General features: G+C 45.9%; 1 protein-coding gene across 1 annotated transcript in view; it reads right to left on the bottom strand.

The window, feature by feature from the left end:
- The window catches only part of LOC124777813 (monocyte to macrophage differentiation factor), a 148,027-nt gene extending 131,241 nt beyond the window's left edge, over positions 1 to 16,786 (bottom strand). The window contains exon 1 of the mRNA XM_047253331.1: positions 16,620 to 16,786. The gene's annotated coding sequence lies outside the window, so the exon portion shown is untranslated. The remainder of the gene's footprint in view (positions 1 to 16,619) is intronic.
- Between the last annotated feature and the right edge of the window lie 4,056 nt (positions 16,787 to 20,842).

The following is a 20,842-nucleotide window of genomic DNA, read 5'->3' as shown; positions in this document are numbered from 1 at the left end:
TAGTGTATATGTTTCCAGAGTGTGGGACCAACAACAAAGTCACCTGTCCTTCGATCCAAGAGTGGCGCATCCAGAAGTTGAGACGTCTACCGAGATCACTTTCTCATGTAGTCGGGAGATTCATAACAGTAAAAGTGAGAGGGCTATAAAAACCTAATGGTCACATTTTGTAGAGCCCATAATAAAAAGCAATATGAAGGAAATAAGGAAGTCAGCTGGTGAGCATGCAACAGGAAACATCCCATCCACAGCTATCCCACTCCTGAACCATAACAGTCAAGAGTACCCACTACTCAACAGAGTGTGACAACACCTAGAATGGAAAATTGGGTACAGTACAAAGGGGGCAAACCAAATCTAAAAGTGATTGAAAGAGAGAGGAAGGAGTAGCTTGGTCAAGGAGGTAGGGTCAGGGGAAGCCCCAGATCTAGCACACACCAGGAGATGCCCCATCCCCAATAATCACGTCCCTTCTCCAGAGGTGGATTAAAACATTACAACTGATAATAAAAACCACTTTCAGAGACAAAACTGAGAACCAGGTCAACCATCCGTGAAAGTCTGCCTACATTACAGGCAATGAATCCAGAAGTGCATTCCACCAAGATATGAGCTACTCTATCTGTACAGCCTCACAACCTCAGCGTGGGGGTGGCTTGTTATACAAAATAAAACTATGGGTTAACCTGGTGTGACCAATGTGGAGATGACAGAGGACTGTGACATAAAAGCATATCCTGTCTGATCCTCAGTTTTAGATTTGCTGGTGTAAAAGATGGTAGCACTCTGGAACTCTTGAAAAACTGAAAGTAACAGATGTTGAAAGGTCATGGGAACAACTGCGACTTCAGGATCTTCGAAGGGCCTGGGTGCCATCCAAGGGGGAATACGTGAGAAAACATGCGGAATACAGTCTTGGAAGGGGAGATGGGAGATCTTGACAGAGGGAAGATAGGAGCATTCCAACTGGTAATTCCACCCACAGGCAGATATCAGGATGACGACATCCCTTGTATCCAAAGAAGAGAATGGGATATATGGGATGATCATGGGATAGTCAAATGGCGATTGCTTAGGAGACCAAGAGCTTGTACCATCAGATCTGAAGAGGGAAGATCCCTGCTTCGGCAAGGAGACTGTCTAGAGGACTAGTCCAAAGAGCACCAGTGCCCAGACATACACCATGATGGAGGAGTGGGTCTAACAGTTTCAAAGCTGAAGGAGCTGCCGAGTCATAAATCTGGCAACTATACTACACTCAGAACGAGACTAGGGTCCATTGAGTAAAGATAACAGTAGCATGATCCACAACCCCAGATGTGTGGGCAAAGAAGCAGAGAGCATTAAGCATGCAGCTAGTCTTCAGATGACAAGTATAAGGCAGCCAATTCAGCTTTTTATCCAAAAGGAGGCTCAAGAAATGGACTATACTACAATGCCCAAGTGTTGGGTACCTAAGTAGAGTTCTTGGTCAGAATGGACAATGTTATGATGACAGAAACGCATGACTCAGATTTTTATAGGAGAGAATTGGAAACTACAGAGCAAACGCAGAGTGCCACTGGATGGCACCTCAGAGCTGGCATTCATCAAAGACTAAAGAGTGGGAACTGTACCAAATGCAAAAATTACTAATGTACAACATAGGGTTGACCAGCAGCCCAACAGACGTCACAAGCCATTCATGTCTATGAGGAAGAGAGTGACATTCAACACAGAGCCCTGCACACTGCAGTTTTCTTAGACCCATGGAGAGATGAGTAAAGTGCTGACTCTAACCTGGAACAACCAGTGGGATAAAAACTGATGAATAAAAATAGACACAGGGCATCAAAAGTTCCAGTCAAGGAAGGTAAGTAAAATGTGATGACACCAATTGGTGTCAAAAGTGTTATGCAGGTCAAAAAAGACTACAATAAGGTGTTGGAGTTTAGAAAAAGCTTGTCAGATTGCTACTTCCAACCTAAGCAGACAGTCAGTTGTAGATCATCCCTCCTGGAAACCACATTGATAGGGGGGACAAAAGGCCCCGAGATTTGAGAACACAGCATAATCTGCAGTCAACCATCCTTTCAAGCAACCTAAAGAGTACATTGGTCAGGTCAATCGGCCAGTAACTGTAGATAGACATTAGGTTCTTGCCCGATTTAACGACTGAGATAACTACGCTATCTAGCCACTTCAAGATGAAACCACCTTGGAGCCAAATACTGTTGAAAACCCTGAGAAGATTTTGCCTCTGGGGAACATTCACATGACGGATCATCTGACTGCAAATTAAATCAGGGGCTGAAGCTGTGCTGTAGGATGAGACAAGAACATGAAGTAGTTCCCAATCAGTAAAGGGTTCATTATAGGACTCAGCCTGGTGGGGAGTCAAACACAAAGGGGTGGCCAGATATGGAGAGAATGCCAATGCCATCACAAAGTGGGTCGCAAGGTGTTCTGCATCAACTGATGAATTGGTACAAAGACCACCCTGTCGGACAAGACCTGGAATAGCTGTTGAATGTTGGCAGCCAATAAGACTACGGAGCTTGGCCAACACCTGAGATGAAGAGATATACATCAACAGGGAGGAAACATAGTTCTCTCAGCATTACTTCTTTTTGATCAAACAGTGAGCCTTAGCATGAAGCCATCTGAAAGTGATAAGATTGGTCTGCAAAATCATTGCACACCTCGTTGGCAATCTGGAACAGCTACTGCAATTTCTCTGGTCCACCATGACACCGGCCAATGGTGGGGATGGGGACTCCAGTAGAAAACAGAATGGCAGTTCCAATGGCATGTATGATCATGTCTGAGATATACTGCACAACCTCATCAATACAGTCTGACAGAGAGGCAGCAAATGTAACAGCAGAGACAGATAAAGGCCAGTTGGCTCCATGAAGGGCCCAACATGGTAGTCACTCAGTCTGGCAGTGGCAAGGAACTGACAGGATCACAGGAAAAGTGCTCACTGTTAAAAATATCACAATGTAGTACCAATGTAGCAAAGTTACAGACTTACAGGAAGAGATCATTAGATCAATAGCTGAAAACATGCCAGCAATGAAATGCATAGGAGAACCACCACTGAGGAGGCACAGAATCATGGTTTGTGAGAAGCTGGTCAATTATTAGGCCCCTACCAGATGAATTGTACTCCCCCACAGGGGGTGGTGTTTGTTGAAGTCCTCAAGCAGGAGAAAATGGGGGGAAGGGTTAATGTGATCAATTCAGTGGCCTGCCTGGGGGTAGGTAAACATTGCAAAGGGTGATCACTGAGGTCATTTACACCAACACGCTATTGTCCCAATGAGGTACAAAGGGGAATCCATTCACTGACAACAATGTAGAGACGAAAGTACAGATCCCTTCAGATGCCTTCTTGGGACCAGCACAGTTCCAACAGAATGCATGACAGCGACGAAGCATTGGAGAATAATCATCGGTGAAGTGCATTTCTTGGAGAGCAATAAAAACCCCAGAAGAAGAAGAAAGGTGTTGTAGTTCTGGAAGATGACAGTAGTACTCAAAACAATTCCAATGCATGACCACCTGACGATTAGTCACGCTAGGCATGAAGAGGCCAGGAGGTCTCATCATGCCAGAGGATCACTGCCTGTTTCCAGTGGAATGGAATTATCGTCTCAGAATCCAACTGCATGGGGGGTTCTGGCACCTCCAGGGGCACTGGCAGAGCCTTATCCTGATTCTCATTATTATTGTTATTGTTTTTGTTGTTGTGATGGTGGTGGCAGTGGGCAAGAGTAATTCAATGGGCTATTCGCATTGAGCTTGGAGACAGTTGAATAAGTGGACAGCCTGGGATCCACAGGCTGTGGCTCCTTCAGCCACTGTTTGGCAACAGGCCTCAGGTCTGGGTTTTGCCATGGAGAGGGATACCGAGAGGGAGCCCCGTTACCAATAGACATCTACGGCTGGGTTTGGAAGTGGTTCCAAAGAAGGTATCGTGGGAACCGCGGGAGAGGAGAGTGATGGGAGATCTGATTGGGGAAAGATAGAGAAGATGGTAGTGATATTAGCGTAATTGATCGTCATATCCACAGCATGTAGGTGATTATATTTCTTCCGTGGTTGGTTTAAAAGGGGGGGGGGGGGGGGGCGGCGAAGGGACCAAACTGCAAGGTCATCAGTCCCTTGTTTCCAGTAGAACAATCACCCAAGAGGAAAGAAGAAAACAAAGAAAACATACGGTACAATAACAGGAGAAAGGAAGAACCACAAGAACGGCAGAAGGACAACAAACTCTACAATGGACAAAACATGACAAGAAAGCCACAGAGAGACACAAGAAACAGGGAGAGGAGATTAAAAACAAGAAAGCAGTTTACCAAGGTTGGCTGACCACGAGAATAAAAAAGGAAAAGCCAGCCACTCTGCAACACATTTAAACCTCCACCCTAAAAGCCCTAGGGTGGAGGACACAGAGGGACAAAGGACATGCGCTACAACTCAGATCAAATGGTAAAACCCACCCTCACGAATAAAACGTAAAACTAAAGCTGCTGTTGAGGCATTGTCGCCCAACACCGAAGGTAGGGAGACAGGAAAGTTAAAAGTCCACTGCAGAGCAACTAGAAGTGAGCAGTCCAGCAGGAGGTGGACAACTGTCATTCGGGAGCCACAGCAACACTGAAGTGGGTCCTTGCGACGGAGGAGGTAACCACATGTGAGCCACGTATGGCCAATGCAGAGCTGGAAAAGGACAACTGATTCCCTGTGAGAAGCCTACAGGGAAGACTTCCGCACAGTCACAGTCTCCTTAATGACACGCGCAGTTTGTTGTGCATACTGTTATGCCACTCCATCTCCCAAAGCCGAAAAACCTTGCAGTGCAAGACAGAGCTGAGGTCAGTTTCAGAGATGCCCATCTTCAGGAGCAGTTTCCACATAGCCTGTCTGGCCAGCATGTCAGCAAGTTCGGGCTCTGTAGAGCTGCAGCAGTGTAGAGCGATCTGCACCCTAGTTGGTGTTGCTCAGGCAGCGAAGGGCATTGAGGTGCTGCCAGCACTCCCGCTTAAGCTGACGAAGGTGAGGTAGCCAAGTCAATCCAACGTCGAAAACCAGTCCTAAGAATCGATACGTCTTCACTACACTGAGTGGATCATTAGTTGGTTGGTTGGTTGGTTGGTTTAAAAGAGGGCGGGGGGGGGGGGGGGGGCAGGGACCAAACTGTGAGGTCATCAGTCCCTTGTTGCTGGGTAAGTAAGTACACAAGGGAAAGAAGAAAAGAAAGGTGTACAGCACAATAACAGGAGAGAGGAAAAACCCACAATAACAAGAGAGGAAAAACCAGAAGAACGACAGAAGGACAACCAACACTATAATGGGCGAAACAGGAAAAGAAAACCACAGAGAGAAGCAAGAAACAGGTAGAAGGAGTAAAAACAAGAGAGCAGGTGACCATGGCTGGCCAACTGTGAGAATAAAAAGGATAAGCCAGCCATTCTGCGACACATTACAAAATCAACCCTAAAAGCATTAGAGTGGAGAGCACAAAGGGACAAAGCACATGTGCTAAAAATTATATAGAAAGATAAAACCCAATGTCACGTATAAAACGTAAAACTAAATTAGCCAATGAGGTGTTGTCAGCTAAAATTAATAGCAACGAGTCTGGTAACTGAAGAGTCCGTCACAGGGCAGCCAAAGAAGGAAAGATCATCAAGATATGGGCAACTGTCAGCCGGGCGCTGCACCAACACTAAGGTGGGTCATCACAGCGCAGGAGGTAGCCTTGTGTCATACAAGCGTGGCCAATGAAAGTTGGCAGAGAACCACAGAGTCCCTGCGAGAGGCCCACATGGAGGACTGCCACATAGTCATAGTCTCCTTAATGGCACACAGTTTGTTGTGCATGCTGAGGTTATGCCATTATGTCTCCAAATGCCACAAAACCTTGCGGCGTAGCACTGAACTCAGGTCAGTTGTAGAGAAGCCGATTTCCATAAGCAATTTCCGCGTAGTCTGTTTGGCCACCCCGTCGGCTAGTTCGTTGCCTGGGATTCCGACGTGGCCTGGGGTCAAGACAAACACCACTGAACCATCAGACCGTTCCAGGGCATATATGAACTCGTGGATGGTCGCTACCAAAGGATGATGAGGGTAGCACTGGACGATAGCTTGTAGGCTGCTCAAGGAGTCAGTACCCAGACGAAGCGACTCCCCAGGACATGAATGGACGTGCTCAAGAGTACGAGATATAGCCACCAGCTTGGCAGTGAAAACACTGCAGCCATCGGGCAATTTTATTTTTTTTGTGGTTTTAGGGCCCACAACTACAGTGGTCATTAGCACCCAGACTAAATTATGAATGCACTGCGAGGCACAATGTTGAAACAGCAACTAAAAAGGACAACACTATAAAAGGCACATTAACAGGCAAGGGATTAAAAGAAAACAGCATAATCAAATGTCCATAGACAGGTTTGTCAAGTGGATAAAATGAAGAACGCGAGCAGCAGCTCCTGGGTCATCTGCTAAAATTTCATCCAGAGTCCATGGCAGGCCAAGATCAATGCGCAGTGTATTAAAATTCAGACAGGACGTTAAAATGTGGCGTACCGTCAGCACTTGCCCACATGGGCAGAACGGCGCCGGCGCAGCCGTCAGCAGATGGCGGTGGCTCAACCGGCAGTGTCCAGGCCGTAACCAGGCCAAAACGACCTCCTCCCGCCGAGAAGGGCGTGAAGAGGTCGTCCAAGCCGTGGGGAGAGGTTTCAAGGCCCGAAGCTTGTTTTCAGTAAGTGTAGACCAATCAGCATGCCACAGCGATAAAATGCACTGACAAATGACCCTGCTAAAATCAGATGAAGGCACACAACAAGAAGCTGTCCGAGGCTGGAGGACCGCAGTCTTGACCGCGGCATCTGCAGCTTTGTTCCCAGGGATACCGACATGGCCAGGAACCCACATAAAGGTAATCGGAGAACTGTCGTCCGCCAGCTGCTGAAGAGAGCGTTGGATCCGGTGCACGAAAGGGTGAACCGGATATGGATCACTGAGGCTCTGGATGGCGCTCAGGGAATCAGAGCAGATGACATAAGCAGAATTTCGGTGGCGGCGGATGTAAAGAACAGCCTGATAGAGGGCAAATAGCTCAACTGTGAAGACCGAACAATGGCCATGGAGCCGGTATTTGAAACTGTGTGTCCCGACAATAAAAGAACACCCGACACCATCACTGGTCTTAGAGCCATCTGTATAAATGAAGATCGTATTAATGAACTTCAAACGAAGTTCGACAAACCGCGGGCGGTATACCGAAGCTGGGGTAACCTCCTTTGGGAGCGAGCTGAGGTCAAGGTGAACGCGAACCTGAGCCTGGAGCCAAGGTGGCGTTTGGCTCTCGCCCACTCTAAAGGTTGCAGGGAGTGGAAAACCAAGTTGCTGAAGGAGGCGACGAAAGCAAACTCCACGGGGTAGCAGAGCAGATACATAAAACCTGTATTGACGGTCGAGAGAGTAGTCAAAAAAGGAACGATAAGACGGGTGGTCGGGCATTGATAAGAGCCAACAGGCATACTGACAAAGCAGTATATCGTGCCAGAATGCTGTTCAATATGTCCTCCATGCACATACACGAAGCCGACGTGACCATCAGCCATCAAACTGTTGGTATAAACCACTTTCTGACCTCGGTATATGTCAAACAGCAAGAGGAAGTGGCAGCAGAGAGCCGTAGGGTTAACCGAGTCCTTAGGGCCATGTGAAAGGTCCAGGCAAAACCACAGCCTGGGTGTACACCATGGAGGTGTACGTGAATGTACCTCAAGTATAGGTGGTAAAGGTAAGGACTCCAGTTCGGAAAGAAGGGATCGGACATGAACTGCAACTGGAAACCCTGACCAGGGCCACTGATGCTGGAGATGAACCACCGTGAGTGGGAAAAGGAGACTGTGATTCGGATGCGCAGGAGAACTACGAGGATGTGGTGCAACATAACTGGCCAGCAGTTGTGCACGCCTAACCTGCAATGGAGGGCCTCCGGCCTCCACAAGGACGCTGGTCACCGGACTCGTCATTAAAGCTCCTCTCACTAGGCAAATGCCACTATGGTGCACTGGATTGAGTAAACGCAAACTGAGGGCGCCACCAAACCATAAACCAGATTCCCATAGTCAAGGCAGGATTGAACAAGGGCTCTGTAGAGCTGCAGCAGTGTAGAGTGATCTGCACCCCAGTTGCTGTTGCTCAGGCAGTGGAGAGCACTGAGGTGCTGCCAGCACTCCCACTTAAGCTGACAAAGGGTAGGTAGCCAAGTCAATCCAACATCTAAAATCAGTCCTAAGAATTGATATGTCTCCACTACAGTGAGTGGATCGTCATTAAGGTAAAGTTCTGGTTCTGGATGAACGGTATTCCACCAACAGAAGTGCATAACACACGACTTTGCGACCGAAAACTGGACACCATGGGATAGAGCCCATGACTGTGCCTTGTGGACGGCTCCCTGTAGGAGTCACTCAGCAATACCAGTACTGGTGGAGCAGTGCCCTGCAGGACCCCATTTTCCTGGATATGGGGGGGAACTATGGGAGGCACCAACTTGGACATAGAAACTACGAAGCGACAGGAAATTTTGGATAAAAATTGGGAGTGGACCTCGGAAACCCCACTCGTATAATGTGGCAAGAATACGATGTTGCCAGATTGTGTTATACATTTTTTGAAATAAAAAAAAGACGGAAACAAGGTGTTGGCATCTGGAAAAGGTTGTTTGGATGGCTGACTCAAGGAACACAAGATTATCAGTGGTAGAGCAACCCTGGCAGAAGCTGCCTTGACATGCAACCAGCAGGCCACTTGACTCCAGGACCCAACCCAACCGTCGACACACCATACGTTCCAGCAGCTTACAAAGAACATTGGTGAGGCTGATAGCTATCCACACCAAGTGGGTTTTTACCGGGTTTGAGCACCAGAATGATGGTGCCCACCCACCACTGCGACAGAAAGACACCATCGCACCAGATCCGGTTGAAGATGATGAGGATATGTAGCTTGTAGTCAGATGAGAGATGTTTAATCATCTGGCTGTGGGTGCGATCTGGCCTAGGAGCTGTGTCGGGGCAACGTGCAAGGGTCTTCTTCCACTCTGTAAATGGAGTGTTATAGGATTCACTGTAGCATGTAGTGAACGAGATAACTTTCCCTTACAGCCACCATTTGAGATTTGAGAGTGTAAGAGGCTCGGGGGGGGGGGGGGGGGATATTCTCCGACGCAGAGGCTCGAGCATAGTGCTCAGCAAAGTCCTCGGTCCTCGGCAATCGCGTTTGCATTGGTAGATAACACGCTATTTATCGTAACACTTGCTGGGATCTAGTACCTGAAAACCTTTTTATATTTGTCCGACCTTGGGAAGGTGATGTATGGCACCCAATGGTTGAGATGTATCTCTCCCAACACTCCTGCTTCCGTCGTTTGACAAGTTGGCAAACGCAGGCCTTACGCCAGGGGCACCCTAAAGAGCAAAGGACCGTGTTTCCTCCCACAGAAACAATGGTAGTAGTCACCTGCTCAACCATCACATTGATGTTATCATGTGGGGGAGATTCAACGGTGACAGCAGAGGTGAAAGTTTCCCAGTCTGCCTTGTTTAAAGCCCATCTGGGCAGGCGTCTGTGGGCCTGACGCCGGGGCAGTGACAGGAAGTTGTGGAAATGGTCACTACCACACAGGTCGTCATGTGTTCTCCAGTGGATAGATGGGAGAAGTCCTGGGCTGCGAATTGATAAATCAATGGCCAGATAACCCCCTGGGCCCGCTGACAGTTTTATTCCATGCCTCAGTATAAGACAAGTAACCAGATTTGTATTCCTGGATCTTCTGTTCTTTCTTAATAACTGATCAATCTGGTGAATGCTGAAGAAGGTGCTCCACGCAGTTGACAAACAGGGGTAGATGTTCATGAGGACTACCTTCATGGAGTGCGTGTCCATATATTTCACATTCTGGTCCCGCCATGAAATGGGATGACTTATATCCTAAGTGTAAGCATCTGAACACATCATAGGCAGTGGAGCACACAATTTCATTTTGTACCTGTACACCATGAGTCTAACTTTCTCCAGGAGGACATTTCCTTCAAAGCCTAAAATAAAGGTGTCTGTATCCGTACGATTATCTTTCGGCACTTTCTTGAGCATGCATGATAAAAGGTATGCCTTGTGGCTGGAGATCAGTCAGGAGTTCCTCATCTGTGGAATGTAAGATCTCTGGATTTCTTGGACATTGTTTAAAGTTTTATGTAGGGTAATGGTCACAGCCATGTCACCTAGATGATCACGTGCCTGAAAACCACACAGATGAAGCTTTAATCAATAACGGACCATTTCAAATTTTTCGCAAAGACTCAACTTTCCCAAATTTGTCATCAATTTTTTCAACAAAAAAATAATGGTTTTGTTACATACCAGGTATTGATTACATGCAAGGTATTGGGTAAAGTCTTTCACACCCAGATGTCTGGCTTCTTCCTCTTCCCATAACAGAGCCAGGGAACCAGATCTAAGTACAATCAACAGCGAGAAGACCATCCGATGGAAAGGTACAGAGGAAAAAAAAAAAAACAATAATAGAAGGATAGACTTGCAGCATGCAAAGGGAAGTAGCATTGGAAGGGCTGGGACCTTGTGGTGGTCAAGCATATACTCACAAAGGAGAGTGAGCTCCCTGAGGAGAGAGAGGTAGGTAGTGGGACAAAAGGGGGACATGGACTGGGAAGTGGTAACTGTGGCACATGTGTGGGAGGAAAGGCAGCAGATGCACAGGCAACTGAGTCAGTGAGTTGGTGCAGCACACGAGGATAATAACATGGAGACATAGATTGTAAGAGGGTGACAGGACAGATTAAGGGAATGCTGCTGTTAGAGGGTGTGTGCATGGTGGGTTAGTGGAGGCTGAGGTTAGGTAGATTATGGGAGTGAAGGATGTGTTGTAAGAATAACGTCCACAGTTGCAAAGTTCAGAAAGTTGGGCTGGGAGAAGGATTCAGATGGGACGGGTTGTGAAGCTGGCATTGAACTAACGGTGTGCTGCAATCAGCAGCAGGTTTCAGCACTGGATGGTCAACTCTGTTCTTAACCACAATTTGGTGGCGACAATTCATTCTGATGACTGGTGGTTATGCACGCATAAGCAGCTGTGCAGAAATTGCAGCAGAGCTGGTATATGATGTGGCTGCTTTTACAGGTGGCCCTGCCACTGATGGGATAGGATATGCTTGTGACAGGAGTAGAATAGGATATGCTGAGTGAATCAGCTCACAGTGATATGAATTCTGTTGCATAGTGTTGAGAGTGAGTGTGCAATAGGGATGGACCAGGATGTTGTGTAGATTGGCTGAGTGGCAGAATATCACTTTAGGAGTGGTGGGGAGGATCGTGGGTAGGATGTCCCTCATTTCCAGCCATGCTGATAGGTAATCAAATCCCTGGAAAAGGACATTGTTCAGTTGCTCCAGTCTGGTATTACATTGGGTGACCAGGGGGTGCTCCTTTGCAGCTTGTTCTAGCGGGTGGTGGAAGATTTAAGCGTGTGTGAGGATATGGAGTGGTAAATCTGTTTGCAGACTAGGTTAGGGGTTAGCACCTGTCTGTGAAGGCCTTTGCGATTTCTTCAGCATACTGGGCGATAGAATACTCGTCACTGAATATATGCTGCCTACTCGTGCCCAGGCTATATGAGAATAATTTTCTGGTGTGGAAGAAGAGACAGCTGTCAATATATAGGTACTGTTGGTCGTTAGTGCGCTTGATATGGACAGAGGTATGGATGGAGCCTTCACTCAGGTGGAGATCAAGATTCACAAAGGTGACATGCTGGGCTATGGAGAACCAGGTCGGATAGAAGGTGTTGAGGCTTCAAAGAAATGAGGGATGTGTTGTAGGGATGTTTCTTGGCCCGACTACAGATTGTGAAAATATTATCAAACAACCTGAATTGGACATAGTGTTTGGCATTTTGGAGGTGGAGAAGGTTCCTTCTAGATGGCCTTTAAACAGATTGGCATAGGAGGTTGCAACATAAGTACATGTCGCTGTGCCATGAGCTTGTTTGGTTTTGAGGACAGTTTCCTCACACACACACACACACACACACACACACACACACACACACACACACACACACACACAAAAATCTACTGAATATGGGCTCTAAATTGCATACATTAGAGCTGTGAGTGCTTGGTCATCTTTGATACTGTGAAACACATCTCTTCTAAAGCAAACTCTTTGCTTTCATATTTTGCGAGGGAGTAGTATGGCCTAAAACAAGAAAAAAATGCCCAGTAAACATGAGCTATAACATGCTCACTTTATGAGCTAGGACCAGTTGTCCTCCTCCGCTATTGTGAAAGACATCTCTCCTACAGAGCAAGTGCTCGCAGCTCTTAACACATCAATTGTAGAGCCCACATTTACTGGACCTTCTTTTTTTTTTTTCTCTACACTACCTCCTGCCAAAATATGGAAAGCAAAGAGCTTGCAGTAGAAGAGAGGTGTTTCACAATATCAAAGACGAACAAGTGCTCATAGCTCTTAACATACGTATTGTTTATTAGATATTTTTTCCTTGTTTAAGGAACCTATCCTCAAAGTCTGTAAAGGAATTTGGTTACACCCTGTATATTTTCTCTCTCAAAGGAAAAGTAATTGTGTTTGAGTAAGTAACTGATTATATGCATAAGGAATATGGCTGTGGGTTTGGAGTTGTAAAAATCTTCTGCTAATTGTCTAACTCTTATGCTTAAAAGCTCTCGCATAGTGAACCTATCTCAGAAGTCCAACATAATCTCCAATCCCTATGCAAATCCTTAGGTTCATTCCAGAATCTTTCCCCTAACTCCATCTCCCTTCTCACCCCAATGAAACCCACACACCCACCTTCACCATGCTTACCAAGCTCTGTAAACCAAACATTTCTGGATGCCAAATTGTAGCTGGTTACTGTGCTTCCACTGAAAACAATTTCCACTCTTGTCCACCAATGCCTCCAACCAATTGCTCTTAGCTACCCTCTCATATCAAAGATACAAACCACTTCCTTCACCACTCTCAACCACTTTCACCCCATTACCACCTGGATCCCTGCTCGTAACTGTTGATGCCACCTTCCAATATATGAACGTACCGCATACCCATTGCTTTGCTGCTATCAAACACTACCTCTTCCGATGTCCTTAAGTTTCCTAATCCACAACTTCATCCATTATACATCTAATCAATTATATCCTCACAAACATCTACTTTTCATTTAAGGAGCAGATATATAAATAAACCCACAACATAGTCATGGGTGCCCACATGGCATCCTCATAAGCAAATATGTTCATATATCTTACAGAGGAAACATTCCAAGCCTCCCAAAACACCACACCCCCATCTGGCACAGGTTCATAGAAGATATCTTTATGATAGGGAGCCAGGGCCAAGGGCAAGAAACCCTATCCTCATTCTTCCACAGTCTCAACACCTTCTCTGTGATCCACATCACTCGGTACTCCACAGCCCAACATGCCACCACCTTCCTGGATGTTGACCTCCACTTCTATGATGATTCCATCAATGCCTCTGGGCATATCAAGCCCATTAACCACCAACACTAACAGCATTTTGACAGTTGTCATCCCTTCCACATTAAAAATCACTCCCATACAGCCTGTCTACCCACGGACAGTGTATCTGCGGTGACAAGAATTCCCTTGTCCAGTATGCAGAAGCAACTGAACCCCGTTCTTTGCGAGGACTTTGATTAACCATCTGCATGCTCAGATATGAGGGATCTCCTACCCATACCACTCCTAAAGTGATATTCTACTGCCCACCCAATCTAAACAAGATTCTGGTCCAAATCTATCCCATTCTCACTCCCAAACCCTTGTCACAGGGTTCGTATCACTGTGGTAGACCCAGGCTACCTGATTCACTCACCTGGCACATCCCATTTTAGTTCTGTCATAGGCTTATTCTATACCATCAGTGGCAGGGTCACCAGTAAAAGCACCAGCATAGCATTTTGTGTGTGCTTGACCACCAACCAGCTACCCATCAGAGTGAATAGCCACCACCTAACTGTGAGCAAAAACAGAGTTGACTACCTAGCGACAGAAAACACTGCTAAGCACAATACACTTGAGTTTGGTTGGTACTTCACAACCCATATCAACTGGGTCCTTCCCCAGCAGCAGCTTTCCACGGGAGTTATCCTAGCGCTACATTCTTCACTACCGTCATCCTCCTGGCCCTCAATCTCCACTAAACCACTGCACCCACATCCTCTAAGCAACAGGGTCCCCTTCTTTTGTTCTGGCTCCCTCTCCATGCACCACTCGAACTAATTGGTTCCTGTGCTCATACATATGCTGCCCCTCCCTCACACATTCCTATCCCGCATGTCTGCTGCCTCAGTGCGAGCTGCCAGCTACCTTCCCTAACCTCCCTCCGCCGAGAAGGTGGTAATGTTTTCATAATATTTTGTCTCACAATGATGGCACAACACGTATTCTGTGAGTAGTCATTTTTATTCCAAAATTGTTCATATTCTGGTAGATATTTCCTGAGCTCTGTTTCCTTGTTTAAGATGATGTACCGTATATGTCAATGTAAAAGGATGCCTGTATGAACAAATAATAATGCTAATTCCATACTGATGACACTACATGGCTCTGCATCTTCAATTTTGGACATGTAGCATTTTTTGCTAGGGATACAACCTGACTGCAATCTCTAAAGGAAACAAATTTGCTGTCACCACCGATTTGCAGGCAGCAGTAGAACTCAAGAGTTTAAATTCAAATTTCCAGTTTAGAAATAATACAGGGTCTATAAGGCAAGAATCACTTATCTTGCTCCAACAAGGGGTCCAATATTCAGGAACACACATTTTTAAAAACTGCCAGTAACCATTAAAAACTTGGTTTCAGATAAAGCATGGTTTAAACAGAGTTTGAAAAACTTTTTGATAGACAACTCCTTCTACTCTATAAATGAATATCTTAACAGAGACTGTTAAGCCAGCTTAAGTAAAAATGTCTGATTTCAGTTTTGACAGCACTTGGTCACAACAGTCAAGATTAGGTATTTTGTGTATGATAAATGTATTAATAGTGCGTAGCAATGTTTCATTCTGACAGCATGTTAATTCTGTAAATATTAGCTGTTCCAGTTTACCACGTTGTATTCATCTATTTCGACAATCTCCAGACAAATGATCAGGGTAGCAAGTATTATATTCAAATGTTTCATGTTATACTTTTCGACATGTTTCACACCCACAAGAATCATCTCATTTTTTGGGTCTATGAAACAAAAACTGAATCTAATCTAATCAACACAAAAATGGACTGCTGTAATGTGTGAAACAAGTCAAGACTAGTTGTCAGAGTATCTAAAACATGCTCTATGACAAATATAGATATTCTAAGGCACCTGGCACTGTGAAAAAGTTCAAAATATCTGTTGACACATAATTTAATAAAACTGTGTAAAATATAACTATGTATAACTGGTTGCAATCTTTACAGCCAGTACACCAGACAAGTTTGACAAGGATAATAAGTAAATTGCCATGGTCTTATTTGAAGAACCATACTGTGATTTGTCATCATTCCAAAAATTAAAGATGTCAGATTCTTTCTACATGGCAAATGCTGCACATCCTGATGTATCAGTTTGGCCACATTTTACCCGCATGAAAAAGGGCCGAGTGCACATTCATGTGATTTGTTAAATGTCGAAGAAAACGTAATCCAGGAGGAGGCCATGGTAATCATACCCCAGGTTGGTTCAGGCAGTGTCAGGTACATGGTAATGCTGTTCAGGGGAAGACCTGTTCCTGGGAAGACCACAACTCGCAACACTTGCCAGATTACAACAAATAATACCAAAACACATGGAGTATCTATTTTTAGCAAGTATCAACAAAAACACACTGGCAGTCAAATTAATCAAAGTGATGAAACTCCAGCCAAACACAATGTAAGTAAAAGTTTCTCAAAATTATTTTGATAATTTCTCTTCACTGCGGGCTTATCTCTCTACGTTATTTCTGCGTTAGTTTAAATTTATTTTGATGAAATAATAACTAACAATTCAAAAACTATAAGGTGGACACTGGTAAGTAATCAAAGTATTCAACAACATTCATTTTTATTATACTTCATTAGCGCTGCTTAAAGGTGTAAAATCACTAGAAGTCAATTACGCAGAATGTTGCATAGACGTACATTCGCTCAGGTCATACTTAAATAAAATTCCTCTGGGTTTGGGACCGCGTTCCTAAACCCAGACGACTTTTATTGACTGAAACTATGATGTTCTTTAATTCACATTTGTCACTTTCAGACATCTGCTTGGAAATGTCAAGCTTTCCTTATCATTCCTCGTACATTATATTACAACGCTGAACCAGTTATCTCGTATTCGGCAAACTTTAAGTATGATATTTCATTATGTATACTGAATTTTTGCGCTTACATATGAAGCCCTGCAACAATGTATACATCTAAAAATGTAGTAACACCTGCGTGAAACAAGTAATGAAACACTGTGATCATGACTTAATTTCCTGCGATAAATTGTTTTGTATAGAAAACATAACATACCTTATAAGTTATCGGAGCATATTTCTATCAACAGCAAGCTTCATGAGCTGGCAATACTTGGGCGATAAAAAAATAACAACAAACACTACCCCCATCCTACATGTGTCAGCAGACGACGTACGCCTGCGGCAATCCAAAGTACAGCAATCTGTTTAAGTAACTATCCTTCAGTTCAAAGATCCTCTCAAAACAGAAAAACAAATATCCGCTCTAACATCAATTCTGTTACACATATCTGTCATTTTACTGAAATCATCTTTCTCGACAAAATTTTGGAACTATATAATATGGCAGGCAATGTGGGCCACAAAGCCAATATTGCAGTTGTAGTTAAGTTTGCTTTGTTGTTTGTTACAAGGGGAAGAAAACGAAGTAGATGAAGAATTAGTGCAATTAGTGGGAAAAATTCCAAAACTGTAACTTGATGAAATAGTTGATATAAAGTCAAATTAACGAAGAGGTGAAGAACAGAAGTTGTATGAGAAAAAACTACCAGAACATATTACTTCTTACAAGGGAACTTCCCCATCGCACTCCCCTCAGATTTAGTTGTAAGTTGGCACAGTGGATAGGCCTTGAAAAACTGAACACAGATCAATCGAGAAAACCGGAAGAAGTGGTGTGGAACTATGAAAAAATAAGCAAAATATACAAACTGATTAGTCCATGTGCAAGATAGGCAACACAAAGGACAATTGTAGTTCAAGAGCGCAGTGGTACCGTGGTTAGCGTGAGCAGCTGCGGAACGAGAGGTCCTTGGTTCAAGTATTCCCTCGAGTGAAAAGTTTAATTCATTCTATTTAATTTATGATTATCACATTCACAAGAAAACCTAAGTCGGGCAAGGTAGAAGAATCTTTTTACCCATTCGCCAAGTGTACAAGTTAGGTGGGTCAACAACATATTCCTGTCATGTGACGCACATGCCGTCACCAGTGTCGTATAGAATATATCAGACGTGTTTTACTGTGGAGGAATCGGTTGACCTACGACCTTGCGATCAAATGTTTTCGGTTCCCATTGGAGAGGCACGTCCTTTCGTCTACTAATCGCACGGTTTTGCGGTGCGGTCGCAAAACAGACACACTAAACTTATCACAGTGAACAGAGACGTCAATAAACGAACGGACAGATCATAACTTTGCGAAAATAAAGAAAGTAAACTTTTCATTGCCCTTTATGTTGTCTATCTTGTGCCTGGACTACTTAGTTTGTATATTATGCTTATTCTGTCATAGTTCCACACAACTTCTTCCTGTTTTCTCGATTGATCTGTGTTCAGTTTTTCAAGGCCTATCCACTGTGCCAACTTATAACTAAATCTGAGGGGGGTGCGATGGGGAGGTTCCCTTGTTAGCAGAAGAACCCAGGCAGCCTGCATTACTTGAGCATTAACAGGTATTTTGGTTTTATTCAAAAATGTAGGTACTGTAAGCTTTCACACATGGCTATTTCAATTATTTTGGAAAGGCTAGGTAATACTGGGATTGCTTTGTAGTTTCGAACGTCTTGTTCATCACCCTTGTGAAGTGATTGTACAAACGAATGTTTTGATTTTTTGTGAATATTGCTGAAAAATTGATTGTATCACTTAGACTAGCCTATGTTCTTCAACTTTCTGTAGTGACATTTTATAGAATATCACCAGTGCAACATCGCAGTTTATTTCTTAATCTGTTAAAAGTAGTAGTAGTAGTAGTTTATTCATCCAGAGACAATGTACATTGCATGGATTTCGTCAAAAATATATAGTATATATATACACACATATAGGGTGAACAATGGTGGTGGTGGTTGTTGGGATGTTTAAGGGGGACTAAACAGCTAAGGTCATCAGTCCCCCATTCCAAAAACAAGCGAGACAAAGTCGCAGAGCAGATAAAACCCCAAGGGGAAGGAGACTGCCCCCCCAGGTGCTAAAGAACACAAATTAGGCAACGAACACTACAGAAAAGAAGAGTACGGACGAACACCAGACAGAAAGAAATAGAAGAAAAGAAGATGGCCGGAGACTGGTTGACTGACCACGACAACAAAAAAGGGAAAGAGTCAACCATCCGATGAGACACCAAAACAGCAACAAATATGGAGAGACGCGAGGACAAAAGACACAGAAACGGAAAAGTGCAGGACCCCCCTAAATGGATCCATAAAAAGGACTAGCACGGATAAAATGTAAAACATTGTCAGCCATGGAGGCATCGTTGCATAAAATCAAAGGCAAGGTGCCCGGGAAATTAAAAGACTGCCGAAGGGTGCGCAGTCGGGGACACTCCAATAAAATGTGGGCGACCGTCAGCCGGGACCCACACCGACACAGGGGGGGATCCTCCTGACGCAAAAGATGGCCGTGTGTCAGGTATGTATGGCGAGCCGACACAGGATAACAGAGTCCCTGCGAGAAGACCGCAGGGAGGAGCGCCACACATCGGTCGTCTCCTTGACAGCCCGCAGTTTATTAGGCATTGTCAAGCCTCGCCACTCAGCAGACCACATCCCAAGCACCTTACGGCGCAACACCAGCTGCTGATCGGGAGCCGTGAGGCCGATCTCCAAAGCTGGGGCGTCGAGCGCCCCTTTGGCCAGCCTGTCAACACGTTCGTTCCCCGGGATGCCAACATGACCTGGCGTCCAAACCAAGACCACCGAACGTCCAGAACGGGCAATGGCGGAAACAGACTCCTGAATAGAGGACACCAGAGGAGAAGAGGGATAGCAGCGGTCGATGGCCTGAAGGCTGCTCAGGGAGTCACTGCAGATGACGATGGACCTACCTGAGCAGAAACGCATATGCTCAAGAGCGCGCAAGATGGCCACCAGCTCTGCAGTAAAAATACTGCAGCCAGCTGGCAAGGAGCGTTGCTCAACATGGGCAGCGTGAGCAAAAGCGTAGGCAGTGCGACCATCAACCAGGGAACCATCAGTGTAGACAGGCTCACAGCCCGGAAATGAGGCGAGGAGCGCAAGAAAACGGCGACGGAGGGCCACAGGCGGAACCGAGTCCTTAGGTCCCTGTGCCAAATCCAGATGGACGGACGGCCGGGACAAACACCAGGGAGGCGTAGGTGTACGGACCCGGAAGGGAGGCAGAAGAGGGAATGACCCCAGTTCTGACAGCAGGGACTGGACACGGACAGCTACGGAAAGCCCAGACCCAGGTCGCCGTTCGGGCAGATGGAGGACCATGGCAGGGAAAAGCAGGCGACGATTGGGATGGTCTGGCGAGCAATGCACGTGGACAGCATAGTCGGCGAGCAGTCGATGGCGGCGAATCCGCAGCGGGGGAACCCCGGGCTCCACCAGTAGACTATCTATGGGGCTGGTACGAAAAGCGCCAGTTGCAAGCCGAACCCCACAGTGGTGTATGGGGTCTAACAACTTCAACACTGAGGGTGATGCAGACCCATAGGCCAGGCACCCATAATCAAGCCGGGACTGCACAAGGGCTCTGTACAATCGCAGCAGCGTGCAGCGATCTGCACCCCAAGACGTGTGGCTAAGGCAGCGGAGGGCGTTGAGGTGCCGCCAGCACTTTTGCTTCAGCTGAGTAATATGAGGAACCCATGTGAGCCGGGCATCAAACACGAGTCCCAAGAAGCGGCAAGTGTCCACCACTTCAAGCAGGTGGCCGTCGAGGTAAAGTTCAGGATGAGGGTGGACCGTCCGACGCCTGCAGAAGTGCATAACTCGAGTCTTGGCTGCAGAGAACTGAAAACCATGAGTCAGAGCCCATGATGCTGCCTTGCGAACGGCGACTTGCAGCCTGGGGTCGGCGACTCCCGTAGTCGTGGAGCTAAATGAGATGCAGAAGTCGTCGGCATACAAAGAAGGAGACACCGACGACCCCACTGCTGCAGCCAGACCATTAATGGCCACTAGAAATAAGGAGACGCTCAACACTGAGCCCTGCGGGACCCCATTTTCCTGTATATAAGATGAACTAGAGGTGGCACCGACTTGCACCCGGAAAGAGCGGCGCAATAAAAAGGTTTGAAGAAAAGCCAGGAGCCGACCACGAAGACCCCACTCATGCAACGTGGCGAGGATGTGATGCCGCCATGTGGTGTCATACACCTTCCGCAGATCGAAAAATACAGCAACGAGATGCTGACGTCGGGCAAAGGCCGTACGGACAGCAGATTCCAGCCGCACCAAATTGTCCGTGGCAGACCAGCCCCGACGGAAGCCACCCTGGGAGGGAGTGAGGAGACCACGCGACTCAA

Source organism: Schistocerca piceifrons, chromosome 2, assembly GCF_021461385.2.
Source record: "Schistocerca piceifrons isolate TAMUIC-IGC-003096 chromosome 2, iqSchPice1.1, whole genome shotgun sequence".
NCBI classification, from domain to species: Eukaryota; Metazoa; Arthropoda; class Insecta; order Orthoptera; family Acrididae; genus Schistocerca; species Schistocerca piceifrons.
The sequence above is the reverse complement of the archived record's forward strand: the minus strand, read 5'-3'. Positions and strand labels throughout refer to the sequence as shown.